The sequence below is a fragment of the Cherax quadricarinatus genome, chromosome 4, assembly GCF_038502225.1.
Source record: "Cherax quadricarinatus isolate ZL_2023a chromosome 4, ASM3850222v1, whole genome shotgun sequence".
Taxonomy (NCBI): Eukaryota; Metazoa; Arthropoda; class Malacostraca; order Decapoda; family Parastacidae; genus Cherax; species Cherax quadricarinatus.
In genome coordinates this window covers 70199365-70218635 of record NC_091295.1, presented here as the reverse complement: position 1 = coordinate 70218635, position 19271 = coordinate 70199365, and the positions used below count along the sequence as shown (strand labels likewise).

General features: G+C 40.6%; 1 protein-coding gene and 1 pseudogene across 1 annotated transcript in view; one reads left to right on the top strand and one right to left on the bottom strand.

Moving 5' to 3' along the window:
• The window catches only part of LOC138854416 (uncharacterized), a 43430-nt gene that overhangs the window by 7829 nt on the left and 16330 nt on the right, over positions 1 to 19271 (top strand). Inside the window, exons 4-5 of the mRNA XM_070097513.1 lie at positions 4130 to 4220; positions 4882 to 5006. The gene's annotated coding sequence lies outside the window, so the exon portion shown is untranslated. The remainder of the gene's footprint in view (positions 1 to 4129; positions 4221 to 4881; positions 5007 to 19271) is intronic.
• On the bottom strand, positions 7687 to 9947 carry LOC138854417 (ATP synthase subunit a-like; annotated as a pseudogene).

Sequence of the window (19271 nt, the reverse complement as noted above, 5' to 3'; positions counted from 1 at the left end):
GGCTGAAAATGGGGCTCAAATTGGGCAAAATCGCCGATGCGTAAACATCGCTGAGACCGCTAACTTCGCGAGAGCATAATTCCGTAAGTTTGCCATCAAATCTCATAATTTTGGTGTCATTATGATCGGGAAAAGATTCTCTATCTTTTCATAAGAATTTTTTTTTTTTTTTTTAAATTTGGCCGACCCTGAGAACGAGTTTCTGAGAGGGCCTGTCGACCCTCAAAGGGTTAAATTTAGTAATTTATACAAGAGAAGGGGTTAATAGCCCCTTGCCCCCAGCATTTTAGTCGCCTCTTACAACACGCATGGCTTATGGAGGAAGAATTCTGTTCCACTTCCCCATGGAGATAAGAGGAAATAAACAAGAATAAGAACTAGAAAGAAAATAGAAAACCCAGAGGGGTGTGTGTATATATATGCTTGTATATGTATGCATAGTGTGACCTAAGTGTAAGTAGAAGTAGCAAGACGTACCTGAAATCTTGCATGTTTATGAGACAGAAAAAAGGACACCAACAATCCTACCATCATGTAAAACAATTACAGGCTTTCATTTTACACTCACTTGGCAGGACGGTAGTACCTCCCTGGACGGTTGCTGTCTACCAACCTACTACCTAGTATTCTGTATTATCTATCTTCATATATCTTTTAATGGCTCAAGGAATCACTGTGTCCATGGCCTGGTCTTAGACCAGGCTTCATGAATTAAAAAAAAAGAGCAGGAAAAAAAAGAGGTATTAAGAAACCAGTAAGTTGAGTGATCCAATAATGTTGTGCTTTGTCAAATGAAAAAAGAGACATCAGCCATATAACTCTGTGGTACTGCAGTTGTAATCTGTCACCCTTCTTATGATTGTTTTTTTTTTTCTCCCATAATTATTTCTTTCATTTTTTTACTGTATTAAATGCATTTATCTTTAGTAAGTGATCATTTTGTGTAAGTGTGGTTAATTATTCTTTGCTTTAATTTGGTTGAGAAATGTGGGCTTTTACATGATTTTTGGAGATGTTCAGATTAATATTTATTTTTTAGTTATTCCTTTTCCTCTCCATCAAAAAAAAATACCTACTGACCTAGTGAGGGATTTAACTGGATGACTGTGTGTACAAATAAGGCTCAGTCCCCACATAATTCAAATAAAGTATTCAAGCAAACATTGTGTAAACAAACATTTGTAAATTACTGTATAGTCTGAAAAATTATATATGCACGTTTCAATATTTTTAAACCTGAGCAGACTAGGATCTTAATATTAACACCTTCAGCATTATCAGAGATTGGTTTTCTTGGCACATCCAGCATCACTAATATAACTTTAGTCAATATCCAGAGAGGAGATAGGGTGATGAAAAGATCCAAAATCTATTGAATAATATGGCTAAGGTATTAGATGCATATAAACAGTGACTGGCTGTGTAGGAGGTTCTTTACATAAGGTGATGTTATCCTGACACCAAACGGCTTCGAAAAGGCGATAAATGACATGCTTTTGCACCCTGCCCCAGGCCCAGACAGACTCGTGGAACTCTGTGTTCATCAAGAACTGCAAGATGCCCCTATCATGTGCTTTTAACATCCTGTGGAGAGGGAGCATGGACACTGGGGTCATCCCACAGTTACTTAAGCCTTAAACTGTCCAAACGTAGATCTATGTTCACATGCGTAGCCTTCTGACCTTTATTTTCTCCATTTGAAAGCATGTAAAAAACGTAGATCTACGTTCAGAGCGCTACACATGTCAACGTAGATCTATGTTTGGACAGTTTAAGGGTTAAAACAACAGACATAGCCCCACTCCGCAAAGGGAGCAGTAAAGCAATAGCAAAGAACTACAGACCGATAGCGCTAATGTCCCATATCATAAAAATCTTTGAAAGGGTTCTAAGAAGCAAGATCACCACCCATCTAGATACCCATCAGTTACACAACCCAGGGCAGCATGGGTTTAGAGCAGGTCGCTTCTGTCTGTCCCAACTACTGGACCACTACGACAAGGTCCTGGATGCTCTAGAAGACAAACAGAATGCAGATGTAATATACACAGACTTTGCAAAAGCCTTTGACAAGTGTGACCATGGTGTAATAGCGCACAAAATGCGTGATAAAGGAATAACAGGAAAAGTCGGTAGGTGGATCTATAATTTCCTAACAAATAGAACACAAAGAGTAGTAGTCAACAGAGTGAAGTCTGAGGCGGCTACGGTGAAAAGTTCTGTTCTACAAAGCACAGTACTTGTTCCTCATCCTCATATCAGACATAGACAGGGATATAAGCCACAGTGCAGTGTCTTCCTTTGCAGATGACACCCGAATCTGCATGACAGTGTCCTCCATTGAAGACACTGCAAGACTCCAGGTGAACATCAACAAAATCTTTAAATGGGCTGCAGAAAACATTATGAAGTTCAGTGATGAAAAATTCCAAATACTCCAATATGGAGAACATGAGGAAATTAAAATTTTATCGGAGTATAAAACAAATTCCAACCACACAATAGAGCAAAAAAATAATGTCAAAGACCTGAAGGTGATAATGTCAGAAGATCTCACCTTCAAGGACCATAACATTGTATCAATCGCATCTGCTAGAAAAATGACAGGATGCATAATGAGAACCTTCAAAACCAGGGATGCCAAGCCCATGATGACACTCTTCAGGTCGCTTGTTCTATCTAGGCTGGAATATTGCTGCACACTAACAGCACCTTTCAAGGCAGGTGAAATTGCTGACCTAGAAAATGTACAGAGAACCTTCACGGCACACATAACTGCGATAAACCACCTCAATTACTGGGAATGCTTGAAGTTCCTAAACCTGTACTCCCTGGAATGCAGGAGGGAGAGATACATGATTATATACACCTGGAAAATCCTAGAGGGACTAGTACCAAACTTGCACACAGAAATCACACTCTACAAAAGCAAAAGACTCGGCAGACGGTGCAACATACACCCAATGAAAAGCAGGTACGCCACTAGCACGATAAGAAACAACACAATAAGTGTCAAGGGCCCAAGACTGTTCAACTGCCTCCCAGCATACATCAGGGGATTACCAATAGACCCCTGGCTGTCTTCAAGCAGGCGCTGGACAGGCACATAAAGTCAGTACCTGACCAGCCGGTGGTTCGTACATTGGATTATGTGCGGCCAGCAGTAACAGCCTGGTTGATCAGGCCCTGATCTACCATGAGGCCTGGTCACAGACCGTGCCACGAGGGCGTTGACCCCCAGAACTCTCTCCAGGTATATCCCTCTACCCCCCAAAATTGCTTTGCTTGTAGGGAAATTATGCACTCTAACATGATTTGCCAGGCAAAGGTAATTGCATATTTTCCTTCTAAATTTACCTTGTGCTTTGCTGGTCTTCCTGTACTAAACAAACTTTGGTAAAATATTTCAGTTGTGTTTTATTGAAAATTGGTTACTGTTGATACATTACTTGGAACTTTATTATACATATATGTATGTAAAATCTTAATTTAACAGATTAATTAGATTTGGGGTGTCTGGTAAAGCCAGTTGTCTTGTTAAATCTGAATAATATATTTTTGCTGGGATTGTAAAAATAACAGACTTATGGATAAGATAAGATAAGATAAGATTTCGTTCGGATTTTTAACCCCCGGAGGGTTAGCCACCCAGGATAACCCAAGAAAGTCAGTGCGTCATCGAGGACTGTCTAACTTATTTCCATTGGGGTCCTTAATCTTGTCCCCCAGGATGCGACCCACACTAGTCGACTAACACCCAGGTACCTATTTGTTGCTAGGTGAACAGGACAACAGGTGTAAGGAAACGTGTCAAAATGTTTCCACTCGCCGGGAATCGAACCCGGGCCCTCCGTGTGTGAAGTGGGAGCTTTAGCCACCAGGCCACCGGGCCAAAATCAATTCACCCAGTGAAACATAACATTAATGGATAATTCTGGAAACAGTAGATTTTGTCTTCTGTATTTTTCCCATTACATTTGAAATAAATTATATCTGATGTCCAGTAAATTGAGGCTTAACTGTACATGCAAAATGCTCTATACGTATTTTAACAGATTTTGCTGCCACATGTGGTAAATGACAAGTGAGCTAACATACAAATAAGAAAATAGACATTTTTTTTTTCCAGATACGTATATGCTGCCATAGAAGCCATTCCAGATGGAAGAGTTAAGATTGGTGTTCCTCGGCAGCTTGCTCAGACTTTGGCTGCTCAGATGGTGGGGCTTGAGATTATGTATTTGTTATACAGCACTCTCTATATACTATATCATAAAAGATGCTACACAAACTTAATATTATCACCCCACAATATTTTTTAATAATTTAAAAATTAAGTTGAACATGTAATACATATGTGGTTGTTTGATCTGAAGGAGATCATTAATTGAAGCCAAGTTAGAAATTGATTGCTTCACTGTAGTTGATTATGGTGGAAAGTGTAAAATACTTCCCATCACTTCCATTGCTAATTATTCATTTTAAATTCTGGTAGTGTTGAGACAGTAAATATTATTAAGATATTTTTATTAGGATTAGTGGGAATATATGGGATGTGGGCGAGCAGAAGGAAAGGTCACCATTTGGGCTCTGGTGTGTGATTCAATATGTTTGAGTTTTCATTGGATTACTTATGGATGACTTTTTTCTTGTTCTAAATGGAATACGCCTTTCATGTTGCAAGGTCTCTGAATGTACTATTTTTTTTTTTAAGTAGTCTCATTGAACATAGTGTGGGTTCTTTACCTTGATATATTTGCCAGCTGAAACATTTTTAATCATGTTAAATGCAAGTTTCTTAATTTCAAGGAACTATGAAGCCATTGGCCTAATTTATATTAATAATTTAACTTATGTATATAAGCATCCACAACTTTTTAGGTAAAGGGAGCTGCAACAATGGTCCTCGAATATTGCAAGCTTCTAGTTCAGTTAAAAGATGAGGTCTGCTCACCAGGAGGCACAACAATTGCTGCTATGCATAATTTAGAGACAAATGGCTTCAGGTGAGAATTATTTTCAATAACAACACATGTAAATTCCTTATTTAAATAGTTTCTAGAAGGATAAAATTCTTAGTTTGAGTATTTTATTGTCCAGATTCCTCTAGTAACCTTATGCATTAAGTTATTTTAAATTAATAATGTAAATAGTGTAAATGGAGCCATTCCCATTCTGGGAAATACTTGATATATTTTCCACATTGGCCATTTCACACCAAGTAGGGTGACCCAAGGAAGGAAACTTGTTCAGTTTTAGTTATTCAGTAGTGTCTTACCCACCATATCACAACATAGAATATTTAACCAATTGTAAGCTTTTGAGTTTTAACCTCAGATGGCAGCACAAAGCTCTAGGCAACAGGGAAGAAAAGTGGTTCACACAACTCTTTAAATTTGAAATTGTAAATATTTTGTTCATCACTGGGGAATGAATACCGAGGGTTTTAGCTAACAATTGAGACGTCTGATAATCATTCATAACTAGTACCTCAGTGTATTGTTTATTGTTGCAGCCACAGTATTGTGACTGTTTATTCATGGCTAGTGTTGGGAACTGTTCCTGTTTTCCTGTAGACAATATCATTGGAAGTGCATTCTCAACATTGTTCCATATCTAATTTATCTTTTTAATAATGAAAGAAAAAAGAATGTACAGTACTTTGCACCCCTTTTTTTGTATCCCTCCCTCTCTTTTCCCTTCTCCCATTTTCTCTTTCCTTCATCCATTCTTTCTTCCCATCTCCCATAACCTTTCATTCTCTTGACCCCTCTTAAATTCTGTCAGTTTGTCCAGTTATATTAGACACATCACTTGACATGTGGTGAGAGGGTTGTGGTGAGTGAGTGTGTGGTGTGAGAGGGTTGTGGTGAGTGAGTGTGTAGTGTGAGATGGTTGTGGTGAGTGAGTGTGTGGTGTGAGAGGGTTGTGGTGAGTGAGTGTGTAGTGTGAGATGGTTGTGGTGAGTGAGTGTGTGGTGTGAGAGGGTTGTGGTGAGTGAGTGTGTAGTGTCAGAGGGTTGTGGTGAGTGCCTGAGTGTGGTGTGAGAGGGTTGTGGTGAGTGCCTGAGTGTAGTGTGAGAGGGTTGTCATAAGTGCTTGAGTGTGTGTGTGGTGTGAGAGGGTTGTGGTGAGTGCCTGAGTGTGTGTGTGATGTGAGAGGGTTGTGGTGAGTGCCTGAGTATGTGTGTGATGTGAGAGGGTTGTGGTGAGTGCCTGAGTGTGTAATGTGAGAGGGTTGTGGTAAGTCCTTGAGTGTGTGTGTGATGTGAGAGGGTTGTGGCGAGTGCCTGAGTGTGTGCGTGATGTGAGAGGGTTGTAGTGAGTGCCTGAGTGTGTGCATGATGTGAGAGGGTTGTAGTGAGTGCCTGAGTGTGTGTGTGGTGTGAGAGGGTTGTGGTGAGTGCCTGAGTGTGTGTGTGTGATGTGAGAGGGTTGTGGCGAGTGCCTGAGTGTGTGTGTGATGTGAGAGGGTTGTAGTGAGTGCCTGAGTGTGTGCGTGATGTGAGAGGGTTGTGGTGAGTGCCTGAGTGTGTGTGTGATGTGAGAGGGTTGTGGTGAGTGCCTGAGTGTGTGTGTGATGTGAGAGGGTTGTGGCAAGTGCCTGAGTGTGTGTGTGATGTGAGAGGGTTGTAGTGAGTGCCTGAGTGTGTGCGTGATGTGAGAGGGTTGTGGTGAGTGCCTGAGTGTGTGCATGATGTGAGAGGGTTGTGGTGAGTGCCTGAGTGTGTGCATGATGTGAGAGGGTTGTGGTGAGTGCCTGAGTGTGTGTGTGACGTGAGAGGGTTGTAGTGAGTGCCTGAGTGTGTGTGTGGTGTGAGAGGGTTGTGGTGAGTGCCTGAGTGTGTAATGTGAGAGGGTTGTGGTAAGTCCTTGAGTGTGTGTGTGATGTGAGAGGGTTGTGGTGAGTGCCTGAGTGTGTGCATGATGTGAGAGGGTTGTGTTGAGTGCCTGAGTGTGTGCATGATGTGAGAGGGTTGTGGTGAGTGCCTGAGTGTGTGCGTGATGTGAGAGGGTTGTGTTGAGTGCCTGAGTGTGTGCATGATGTGAGAGGGTTGTGGTGAGTGCCTGAGTGTGTGCGTGATGTGAGAGGGTTGTGGTGAGTGCCTGAGTGTGTGCATGATGTGAGAGGGTTGTGTTGAGTGCCTGAGTGTGTAATGTGAGAGGGTTGTGGTAATTGCATGAGCATTAAGCAGGGAGTGGTTATATACCCCCAGAAGGTATTCAACGAATACCTTCTGGGGGTCAGAATATACCAATTTCAATTGTTGGGGCAAGTCTTCTGTGAAAGAAAGCTCAGAAGAAGGAAAAGAAGAATAATACTTCGGAAACAATAAATAGAATTATTCCCCATCGGAGTCCTTTTATAACAACTTGGGTGTGAAGTCCTTGATATGTTCCTTCACGAGTTACATCTCGTCATCATTGAATTATGGTTAAAATAATAGGGATAAATCTAAAAAAAAGATCTGGGTTAAACTGATGAAATCACTTAATAAGACCTGATGTGTGTAAGAATGGTATATAATACCGACAAGATGAAATTAAGACACATGTGCAACATCTGGGTATCTTTATTGTAGACGTTTCGCCATCCAGTGGCTTTATCAATACAAATTCTAGGACATAACTTGAAGACAGTAGAACTATGTACACCTGACGTTACTATATAAGCGCTAGGCTCCTTTCTTCTGCTTCAGAATCTCCACGACTATGGTGCTCTTCGCACCTACTTCTAGGTTGAGGGACTGATTACCTCATCTTCTGTACATAGTTCTACTGTCTTCAAGTTATGTCCTAGAATTTGTATTGATAAAGCCACTGGATGGCGAAACGTCTACAATAAAGATACCCAGATGTTGCACATGTGTCTTAATTTCTTCAAGACCTGATGTCAGGAGTATAGCTCTAATGGATCCTGTTAGAGGTCACAGTCTTATGTCAACTAAATGAAAGTCGTGGTGTCTGTGTGATGACATCAATTTACTTCACTGGTGTAAAGAGTTCTGAGACCTGCAAATACATAAGACTGAATGATTGCAACAGCAGATTCTAATATAAGGAGAAGAATTTGAGCTAAGATGAGTAGAGCTAGTAACTTAGATGGTAAGGAAGGTTCCATTCTTCCAAGTAAAGTTAAAAGGAGATGCCTGGCAATTATATTTGTTGCTAGTCGAATTGCCAGTGTTCCTGGTCGAATGATGTTTCTAATTGTTTCGATGAGGACTATAAAAGGTATAAGTACACTTGGGGTTCCTTGAGTTACTAAATGTGCAAATATATGCTGAGTGTGTTTGGGAGTGTGTGTAAAGGTAGAAAGTTGAAAGTGAACATAGAAAAGAGTAATGTGATGAGGGTATCAAATGATTTAGATAAAGAAAAATTGGATATCAAATTGGGGGGGAGGAGTATGGAAGAAGTGAATGTTTTCAAATACTACTTGGGAGTTGACGTGTCAGCGGATGGATTTATGAAGGATGAGGTTAATCATAGAATTGATGAAGGAAAAAAGGTGAGTGGTGCATTGAGGTATATGTGGAGTCAAGAAATGTTATCTATGGAGGCAAAGAAGGGAATGTATGAAAGTATAGTAGTACCAACACTCTTATATGGGTGTGAAGCTTGGGTGGTAAATGCAGCAGCGAGGAGACGGTTGGAGGCAGTGGAGATGTCCTAAGGGCAATGTGTGGTGTAAATATTATGCAGAAAATTCGGAGTGTGGAAATTAGGAGAAGGTGTGGAGTTAATAAAAGTATTAGTCAGAGGGCTGAAGAGGGGTTGTTGAGGTGGTTTGGTCATTTAGAGAGAATGGATCAAAGTAGAATGACATGGAGAGCATTTAAATCTATAGGAGAAGGAAGGCGGGGTAGGGGTCATCCTCGAAAAGGTTGGAAGGAAGGGGTAAGGGAGGTTTTGTGGGTGAGGGGCTTGGACTTCCAGCAGGCATGCATGAGCGTGTTCGATAGGAGTGAATGGAGACGAATGGTATTTGGGATCTGATGATCTGTTAGAGTGTGAGCAGGGTAATATTTAGTGAAGAGATTCAGGGAAACAGGTTATTTTTATATACCCAGACTTGAGTCCTGGAAATGGGAAGTACAATGCCTGCACTCTAAAGGAGGGGTTTGGGGATATTAGCAGTTTGGAGGGATATGTTGTGTATCTTTATACATATATGCTTCTAAACTGTTGTGTTCTGAGCACCTCTGCAAAAACAGTGATTATGTGTGAGTGAGGTGAAAGGGTTGAATGATGATGAAAGTATTTTCTTTTTGAGGATTTTCTTTCTTTTTGGGTCACCCTGCCTCGGTGGGAGACGGCCGACTTGTTGAAAAAAAAAAAAATATGCTGAGTGTGATTAAGTCATCCAAACAGAATGAAGGACAGTCACAAGGGCAGGGCTAAGGTGAGGGTTATTGTTAAATGCCTAGATCTAGTAAAAACATAAGGAAGTAAGCTCAGGGAGTTATTAAAAAGGATAAAGCTAAATAATGAGACAAATAAGAATGATAGGCCCGGATTGGAAGGTCCTAAGATTGTCTTGAATACATTATAAAGGGTGGATACAATTTTGAATCACATATAAACCCATCGAGATGGTGCAGCTCAAAAGAGGGCTGGAATAAATAAAAATCCTAGGAATGTTGATAGTCAGTTTAGGTTGAGGGAGAGGATACTTGAAGATGGCTCAAAGATGGAAAATAATCTTGTTATCATTTTCAGGATTTCTCTAATGTTGTTGATTTATGGGAAAAGGTTTCTGTTTCGATTGGAAGTTTGGAAAAGAAGTTGATAACAAAAAATAGAGTATAGCCTAAGATAAATATTAGGAAGAGATTGAATCACAGTAGAGGGCCTATTTGAGGCATACAAAAATATCTGGAGGTATGATAATTTTAGCTTGACAAGCTAATGTTATTTTTTAACTTATTTTTGGTCTCTAGAAGTAGTAAAAACTACTTTTTTAGGCTTAATAGACCTATACTTTTATAAGTTATCTGGATTCAAGAAAAAATTTAAATAAGTATTATGAATTTCTAGAAATTCAGTTTAAGAAGGAATCCACTGAAATTCTTTCGATTAAGATAGGTATATACAGTGGACCCCCGCATAACGATGGCATCACATAGCGATTAATCCGCATACCGCTTACTTTACCTGGAGTTTACCTGGAGAGAGTTTCGGGGGTCAACGCCCCCGCGGCCCGGGGGCGTTGACCGCGCATACCGATTAAAAACCCGCTCACCGATTTTCGTCCGAGACGCGTCCAATGTGCGCCCTCAGCCAGCCTCACATGTGCCGCCCGTGCCATTGTTTACCAGCCAGCCTCCGCGGTAACATCCAAGCATACACTCGGAATATTTCGTATTATTACAGTGTTTTCGGTGCTGTTTCTGGAAAATAAGTGACCATGGGCCCCAAGAAAGCTTCTAGTGCCAACCGTACACCAATAAGGGTGAGAATTCCCATTGAAATGAAGAAAGAGATCATTGATAAGTATGAAAGTGGAGTGCGTATCGCCGACCTAGTCAAGTTGTACAAGAAACCCCAATCAACCATCGCTACTATTGTGGGCACCAGAAAGACAATCAAGGAAGCTGTTCTTGCCAAAGGTTTAACTGTGTTTTCGAAACAAAGATCGCAAGTGATGGAAGATGTTGAGAGACTCTTATTGGTGTGGATAAATGAAAAACAGCTAGCAGGAGATAGCGTCTCTCAAGCGATCATATGTGAAAAGGCTAGGAAGTTGCATGAGGATTTAATTAAAAAAATGCCTGCAACTAGTGATGATGTGAGTGAATTTAAGGCCAGCAAAGGTTGGTTTGAGAGATTTAAGAAGCGTAGTGGCATCCATAGTGTGATAAGGCATGGTGAGGCTGCCAGTTCGGACCACAAAGCGGCTGAAAAATATGTGCAGGAATTCAAGGAGTACATAGACAGTGAAGGACTGAAACCTGAACAAGTGTTTAATTGTGATGAAACAGGCCTGTTCTGGAAGAAAATGCCAAGCAGGACCTACATTACTCAGGAGGAAAAGGCACTCCCAGGACATAAGCCTATGAAAGACAGGCTTACTTTGTTGATGTGTTCCAATGCTAGTGGTGATTGCAAAGTGAAGCCTTTATTAGTGTATCACTCTGAAACTCCCAGAGCGTTCAGGCAAAAGAATGTCCTCAAGGATAATTTGTGTGTGCTGTGGAGGGCAAACAGTAAGGCATGGGTCACTAGGGACTTTTTCTCTAACTGGTTACACCATGCATTTGCCCCCAATGTGAAAGATTACCTAACTGAAAAGAAATTAGACCTTAAGTGCCTCCTGGTGTTAGACAATGCCCCTGGTCATCCTACAGACGTGGCAGAGCGACTTTATGGGGACATGAGCTTCATTAAGGTGAAGTTTTTGCCTCCTAATACCACTCCTCTCCTGCAGCCCATGGACCAGCAGGTTATTGCAAACTTCAAAAAACTGTACACAAAAGCTCTGTTTGAAAGGTGCTTTGTAGTGACCTCAGAAACTCAACTGACTCTAAGAGAGTTTTGGAGAGAGCACTTTAATATCCTCAATTGTGTAAACCTTATAGGTAAGGCTTGGGAGGGAGTGACTAAGAAGACCTTGAACTCTGCTTGGAAGAAACTGTGGCCAGAATGTGTAGACAAAAGGGATTTTGAAGGGTTTGAGGCTAACCCTGAGAGGATTATTCCAGTTGAGGAATCCATTGTGGCATTGGGAAAGTCCTTGGGGTTGGAGGTTAGTGGGGAGGATGTGGAAGAGTTGGTGGAGGAGGACAATGAAGAACTAACCACTGATGAGCTGATAGATCAACTTCAACAGCAAGAGGCCAGACCTGAGGAAACTGGTTCACAGGAGGGGAGAGAGAAATTGAAGAAGTTGCCTACTACAAAGATAAAGGAAATCTGTGCAAAGTGGCTTGAAGTGCAAACCTTCATGGATGAAAATCACCCTCACACAGCTATTGCAAGCCGTGCTGGTGATTATTACACTGACAATGTTGTGAAACACTTTAGGGAAGTCATAAAGGAACGAGAGGTACAGGCCACTATGGACAGATATGTTGTGCGAAAGAAGTCCAGTGACTCTGAAGCTGGTCCTAGTGGCATTAAAAGAAGAAGGGAAGTAACCCCAGAAAAGGACTTGCCACCTCAAGTCTTAATGGAAGGGGATTCCCCTTCTAAACACTAACACTCTCTCTCCCCTCCTCCCATCCCATCAATCATCACCAGATCTTCAATAAAAGTAAGTGTCATGTAAGTGTGCATGCCTTTTTCAGTTTGTGTGTATTAAAATTAACATTTCATGTGGTAAAAAAAATTTTTTTTCATACTTTTGGGTGTCTTGCACGGATTAATTTTATTTCCATTATTTCTTATGGGGAAAATTCATTCACATAGCGATTATTTCGCATAACAATTACCCCTCTTGCACGGATTAAAATCGTTAACCGGGGGTCCACTGTATCTGTGATTGGCCCCACAAATTTCTGAACACTTACCATAGAATAAACATGGTCGGTTTACTAAAAATCTAATTTGATTAAGTCGACCTGGGATGGCATCAGCTTTTACTCCTAGAGATGGAATTGTTCAGGAGTGGATCACATCCGCCGCTGAGATAATAAGGTGAACTTGAGTATTAACCCTTTGAGGGTCGACAGGCCCTCTCCGAAACTCGTTCTCAGGGTCGGCCAAATTTAAAAAAAAAAAATTATTTTTTCTTATGAAAAAATAGTTTTTTTTTCTAAACATTATAGGCTAAACAAAAAAAATTTTACCATCAATACTTACCGAGATATGGAGGCGTGAAGTCTGCCAAAATTCAACAACATCTGGTAACATCACTGACTGCCGTCACCCGGTATTTTTCTATTTACTTTTTTATGTACTATTTTCAATTATTTTTCAATTTTTCTTTTTCTGAGTAACTTTTATGGCCTCTGAGGCCAACATGATCAGTATTTTGTAAGTTATTTCTTTTTCAATACTACACAATAAGGGCGTAAACACTGTTGTCATTATTTTGTTTATAGAAAATATTTACACAAACAAACGATATGAAATGTTGTTTATTACTATTTTTCTATATTTTATATACACATATACAGTCACAGGACATGTTTCTAGAAGTTCTGCAGCCTGTGGAAGTCTTTGAAACATGGTGTCATGCACAGTGGTGTTTTACACTCCTCACACATAAAACGAGTGTCTCTGCGTTGTTGTGGGCGTTTTTTTGTATGTGAACAGACGTAACACCTCTTCTGAGCCTTTTTCTTGAAAGCAGTAGCAGGCAGTTTTACCAGGAAGTGATCACCATGCTTCAGACGAGCAGGTAGTTGTTGATAATTTGGTGGGCGGTCAATTGCAGGTGCTGTTCCTTGGTACTTGAATACTATTTGTCTGATGACAGACAAACAGAATTCGCCGTACTGTGGTTTGTTTCTGGTCCTCATCTTATACATATTATAAGCATTGAGCATGGAAATGTCCAGAAGATGGAAAAAGAGTTTTATGTACCACTTATAACTCTTGCAAACACAATCAGCAAACCCAATCTGCATGTCACATTTGTCCACTGAACGCATGTTGAAGGTGTAATCAATCACAGCTGCAGGTTTTAGAATGGGTTCATTGCTCTCTATACTGCCTGCCACTGTCTGCCATTGACATCTCGTTTGTCATGCCACCGAAATGCCATGATGTCATTGGCAGCAAACGCCTGCACCTCACCTATACGAGTGCCAGCGTCAAACCTGGGCATATGTTTCCGATTTGCACGCACTGTGCCACACACATCTGTCATGTTCACTCGCAAAAAATCACTGAGTGAGGGGCTTGTGTACCAGTTATCTGTATATAATATGTGCCCCTTACCAAGGTATGGTTCTATCATTGTTCTAACCACATCATCTGAGATGCCCAATAACTTCCTGGTATTTTGCAATGTATAACTTCCAGTGTACACAATAATATCCAATACCAGACCACTGTAACAATCACAAAGTACAAACAACTTTATACCAAAGCGTTTCCTCTTGCTTGGTATGTACTGCATGAAAGAAAGTCTTCCTTTGAACAGAATCAAAGACTCGTCAATTACAAGCTTCCTGAAGGGATAAAAATGTGTACTGAATTTCTCTTTCAGATACACAAACACATTCCTAATCTTATATAACCTGTCGTTTCTGTCAGGCCTGGTTTTGTCTGAGAAGTGAAGCATACGTAACATTAGCACAAATTGATTCACTGGCATTATATCACTGAAACCTGGGGTTGCAATCAGGTGGTCTGTTGACCAGTATGATTTCACTTTGTGCTTATACACATGTGGCATAAGCATTATTGTGGCAAAGAAAAGATACATCTCAGCCACAGTTGCCTCCTTCCACTGGTGTAGACGTGATTTTGGTGAAAGTAATGTGTTTGCCATGGTGTACTCGTAGTATGTGTTGCTTTCCATGACAATACTTTCCATCAGTGGTTCGTCAAAGAATAACTTGAAACATTCCAGTTCAGTGGCATTGTTCCCAAGTGTACAAGATGGCCGTATTCCACTTTGGCTGTCATCAAACTGGTGGGCATTTGGAACAAAATTGACAGCTTCCTGCCAATCCCAGGTGCGGTCTGCTGGTGGGTACTGGACAATGACAGGTGGTTGTGGTTGTGGAGGTTGTGGTTGTGGAGGCTGGTGTGGTGGGTGGGTGGGGGATGGTGGCCTTTGTTGTAGATTAGCTGAGGCAGCGGCGTGGGTGGCAGCGTGGGTGGCAGCATGGCCCACTGCTGGTGCCTCACCGCCGGCACCGCTACCACCATGCACATTTTCCATCCCAATTGCAACAGTATCATCGTCATTTTCACTGTCTGTTCCTGTTGTACAGCCATGGGATGTACTCCGAGATGCACTCCTTCCCCTTGGAATAGCATATGGCACACTACCAGAGCGCATATATTGTCGTATATACTGACGCTTCACTGGGGAATATTGCACTTCACTATCACTACTGGAACTAGTTTGAAGAGCTTGTAGTTCATATTCACTATCACTATCATCACCCATGCTCTCATCTGAGTCTGGGATTTGGGAAAATAGAAGTTTCCTCTTGGATTCTGGTACAACTGAACGTGAACAAGACGGCCCAGCACCAGAGGTGGAAGGCTGAGGATCGTCTGGGTTTTCCTTACTATTACCGATATTATGATCATTATTTTTGTTCAAAACCTCACCAAAACCTTGAAACTCATCTTCACTGGCACTTCCATCTGTATTAGAACTGTCACTGGGGAACAAAAGTGTCCCAATTCGCCAAGGAGTGAGGAGCTTCTTACCGCGAGGCATGGTGGATATTGTTTACTAAGATGGCGTTCCCAATGCACCACTGGGTCCCAGATTTTTTTTCTACCATGCACACCGACCACACAGACCCATTCTCTCACATGTAGGCCTACCAGCCTTTTCCCGCGAGATTTGCGGAGCTAGAATTTGTGCATACTAGTACGTCAAAAACCCCTGCGCGTAAGACATATTAGTACGTCCGAAACCCTCAAAGGGTTAAATGGAATTGGGACTCGATTGTCAACATCTAAAAGACGGAAGTTTGAATTTAAATCTCTATCAAAGATGTTATGTAAGAGTCAAATTCGATATTTAGGAAATCTGAGTACTCATAAGATCAATACCATTGATGACCAATAGTCTTAATTGTGATTCTTGAGTTATTAGTTTCGTCTAGAAGGTAAAATAGCCGGAGTGAGGGTATAGCAATGAAGATTAGGATAATGGCAGGTAGGATTGTTCAGATAATTTCGATTTCTTGATTTTCAAGTAAAAATCAGTTAATAAATGAGTTTAAAGCTGAATTAATTCAAATGTAGCCTACTAATATTAGTGGTGATGACAATGAGAATAAATATTGCATGATCGTGGAAGTACTATATTAATTGTTCTGTTAGCGGGGAGGCTCTATCTTGAAGTCCTAAACATCCTCATGTTGGCATTTCTAAAAGAAGGGAATCCTTCCTGGTAGGAGCTTAAATCCTATACATCTGTCTGTCATTTTAGATAATTAGAAATTAGAGGAATTTCTGCATATCTATGATCTGCGGGAGGATGAGGGTGTTGTCACTCAATTGATGAGGGTAGGAAGGCTGGTGAGGTAATATCACGTTTTGATACAAAAGCTTCTCAAATAATAATTATGAATCAAAGCACGGCTACTAAGGAAATGAGTGATCTGATTGATGAAACGATATTTCATGAAGTACAGTGGACCCCCGCTTTACGATTAGCTCCCAATGCGACTGATTATGTAAGTGTATTTATGTAAGTGCGTTTGTACGTGTATGTTTGGGGTCTGAAATGGACTAATCTAATTCACAATATTCCTTATGGGAACAAATTCGTTCAGTAATGGCACCTGAACATACTTCTGGAATGAAATAATATCGTAAACCGGGGGTCCACTGTATAGGCATCGGGGTAATCTGAGTATCATCGTGGTATACCATTTAGTCCTACAAAATGTTGTGGGAAAAAAGTTAAGCTGACTCCCAAAAATATAGTGAAAAAATGGGGTTTTAACCATGAAGGGTTCAGTGAAAATCCAGTAAATAAAGGAAATCAGTGAACAATTCCTCCAAAGATTCCAAATGCAGCTCCTATGGATAGGACATAGTGGAAGTGAGCTACAACATAGTAAGTGTCATGGAAAATAATGTTGATTGAGGAATTTGCTAAGATAACTCCTATCAAACTGCCCACTGTAAATAAGAAAATAAATCCCAGGGTTCATAGAAGAGAAGGTGTGTAGGAGAATTGAGAACCTTGAAGAGTTCTTAATCATCTGAAGATTTTAATTCCTGTTGGAATGGCAATAATTATGGATGCTGATGTGAAGTATGCTCGAGTATCAACATTTGTACCAACAGTGAATATGTGGTGTGCTCACACTAGGAAGCCTAGGATCCCAATTGCCGTTATGGCATAAATTATACCCAATGTTCCGAATGCTTCTTTTTTGCCTGATTCTTGTGTGACAATATGGAATACTATGCCGAAGGCTGGGAGAATTAGAATGTAGACTTCCGGGTGCCCCAAAAATCAAAATAGGTGCTGGTAAAGAATTGGATCACCTCCTCCAGCAGGGTCAAAGAAGGTAGTGTTTAAGTTTCGATCTATAAGGAGCATAGTGATTGCTCCTGCTAACACTGGGAGGGATAGAAGAAGAAGAAGAACAGCGGCAATAAAAACTGATCAAACAAACAAAGGTATTCGGTCTATGGTTATTCCTCTTGTTCATAAGTTGATTGCTGTAGTTATGAAGTTTACGGCTCCTAAAATTGAGAAAACACCAGCTAAGTGAAGAGAGAAGATTCCTAGGTCGACTGATGCCCCAGCATGGGCAATTGATGCTGCTAGAGGTGGGTAGACTGTTCATCCAGTTCCTACACCTCTTTCTACTATTCCTCTTGTTAGAAGAAGGGTGAGAGAGAATGGTAGAAGTCAGAATCTTATGTTATTTATTCGAGGGAAGGCTATATCAGGTGCTCCGAGTATAAGTGGAACTAATCAGTTTCTGAACCCTCCAATTATAATAGGTATAACTATAAAAAAGATTATTACAAAGGCATGGGCCGTAACAATCACATTATAGATTTGGCCATCTCCAATTAATCTCCCCGGCTGACCTAGTTCAGCTCGGATAATCAGTCTTAAGGAGGTACCTACTATGCCGGATCAGGCTCCAAAAACAAAGTATAATATACCAATATCTTGATGATTTGTTGAAAAAACTATCGTTGCGTTTAGGCTTTATAGTGGAAAAAAGCCGTCAAATTGCAAATTTGAAGATGTAGAAATTACTAAAGCTTAGAAAAAGATTAAATTTAATAGTGTGGGTAGTAGTGCTACATGAGCAGTTCTATCAAACTGTTGTTTTATCAGGCAGCACACTCATAATGAGGGCTAGAACAACTCATAATGAGGGCTAGAACAACTCATAATGAGGGCTAGAACAACTCATAATGAGGGCTAGAACAACTCATAATGAGGGCTAGAACAACTCATAATGAGGGCTAGAACAACTCATAATGAGGGCTAGAACAACTCATAATGAGGGCTAGAACAACTCATAATGAGGGCTAGAACAACTCATAATGAGGTCTAGAACAACTCATAATGAGGGCTAGAACAACTCATAATGAGGTCTAGAACAACTCATAATGAGGGCTAGAACAACTCATAATGAGGTCTAGAACAACTCATAATGAGGGCTAGAACAACTCATAATGAGGGCTAGAACAACTCATAATGAGGTCTAGAACAACTCATAATGAGGGCTAGAACAACTCATAATGAGGGCTAGAGCAACTCATAATGAGGGCTAGAACAACTCATAATGAGGGCTAGAACAACTCATAATGAAGGCTAGAACAACTCATAATGAGGGCTAGAACAACTCATAATGAGGTCTAGAACAACTCATAATGAGGGCTAGAACAACTCATAATGAGGTCTAGAACAACTCATAATGAGGGCTAGAACAACTCATAATGAGGTCTAGAACAACTCATAATGAGGGCTAGAACAACTCATAATGAGGTCTAGAACAACTCATAATGAGGTCTAGAACAACTCATAATGAGGGCTAGAACAACTCATAATGAGGGCTAGAACAACTCATAATGAGGGCTAGAACAACTCATAATGAGGTCTAGAACAACTCATAATGAGGGCTAGAACAACTCATAATGAGGGCTAGAACAACTCATAATGAGGTCTAGAACAACTCATAATGAGGGCTAGAACAACTCATAATGAGGGCTAGAACAACTCATAATGAGGGCTAGAACAACTCATAATGAGGGCTAGAACAACTCATAATGAGGGCTAGAACAACTCATAATGAGGGCTAGAACAACTCATAATGAGGTCTAGAACAACTCATAATGAGGGCTAGAACAACTCATAATGAGGGCTAGAACAACTCATAATGAGGGCTAGAACAACTCATAATGAGGGCTAGAACAACTCATAATGAGGGCTAGAACAACTCATAATGAGGGCTAGAACAAGTGGGGAAGTTGCAGGTTGTTAAGGTCGTGATTAAAAGTAGAGTTCTTAGAGGGTTGAATATGGAATTTGGTGGAACTCATTGATTTAAGTGACAGCCTTCAGTATCAAAGTTTGATTCTTGCTTGGATTTTTATTTTATAGTTAATGTACATGCATATTTTAGTGGGTAGGAGTAAAAAATTAAAGAT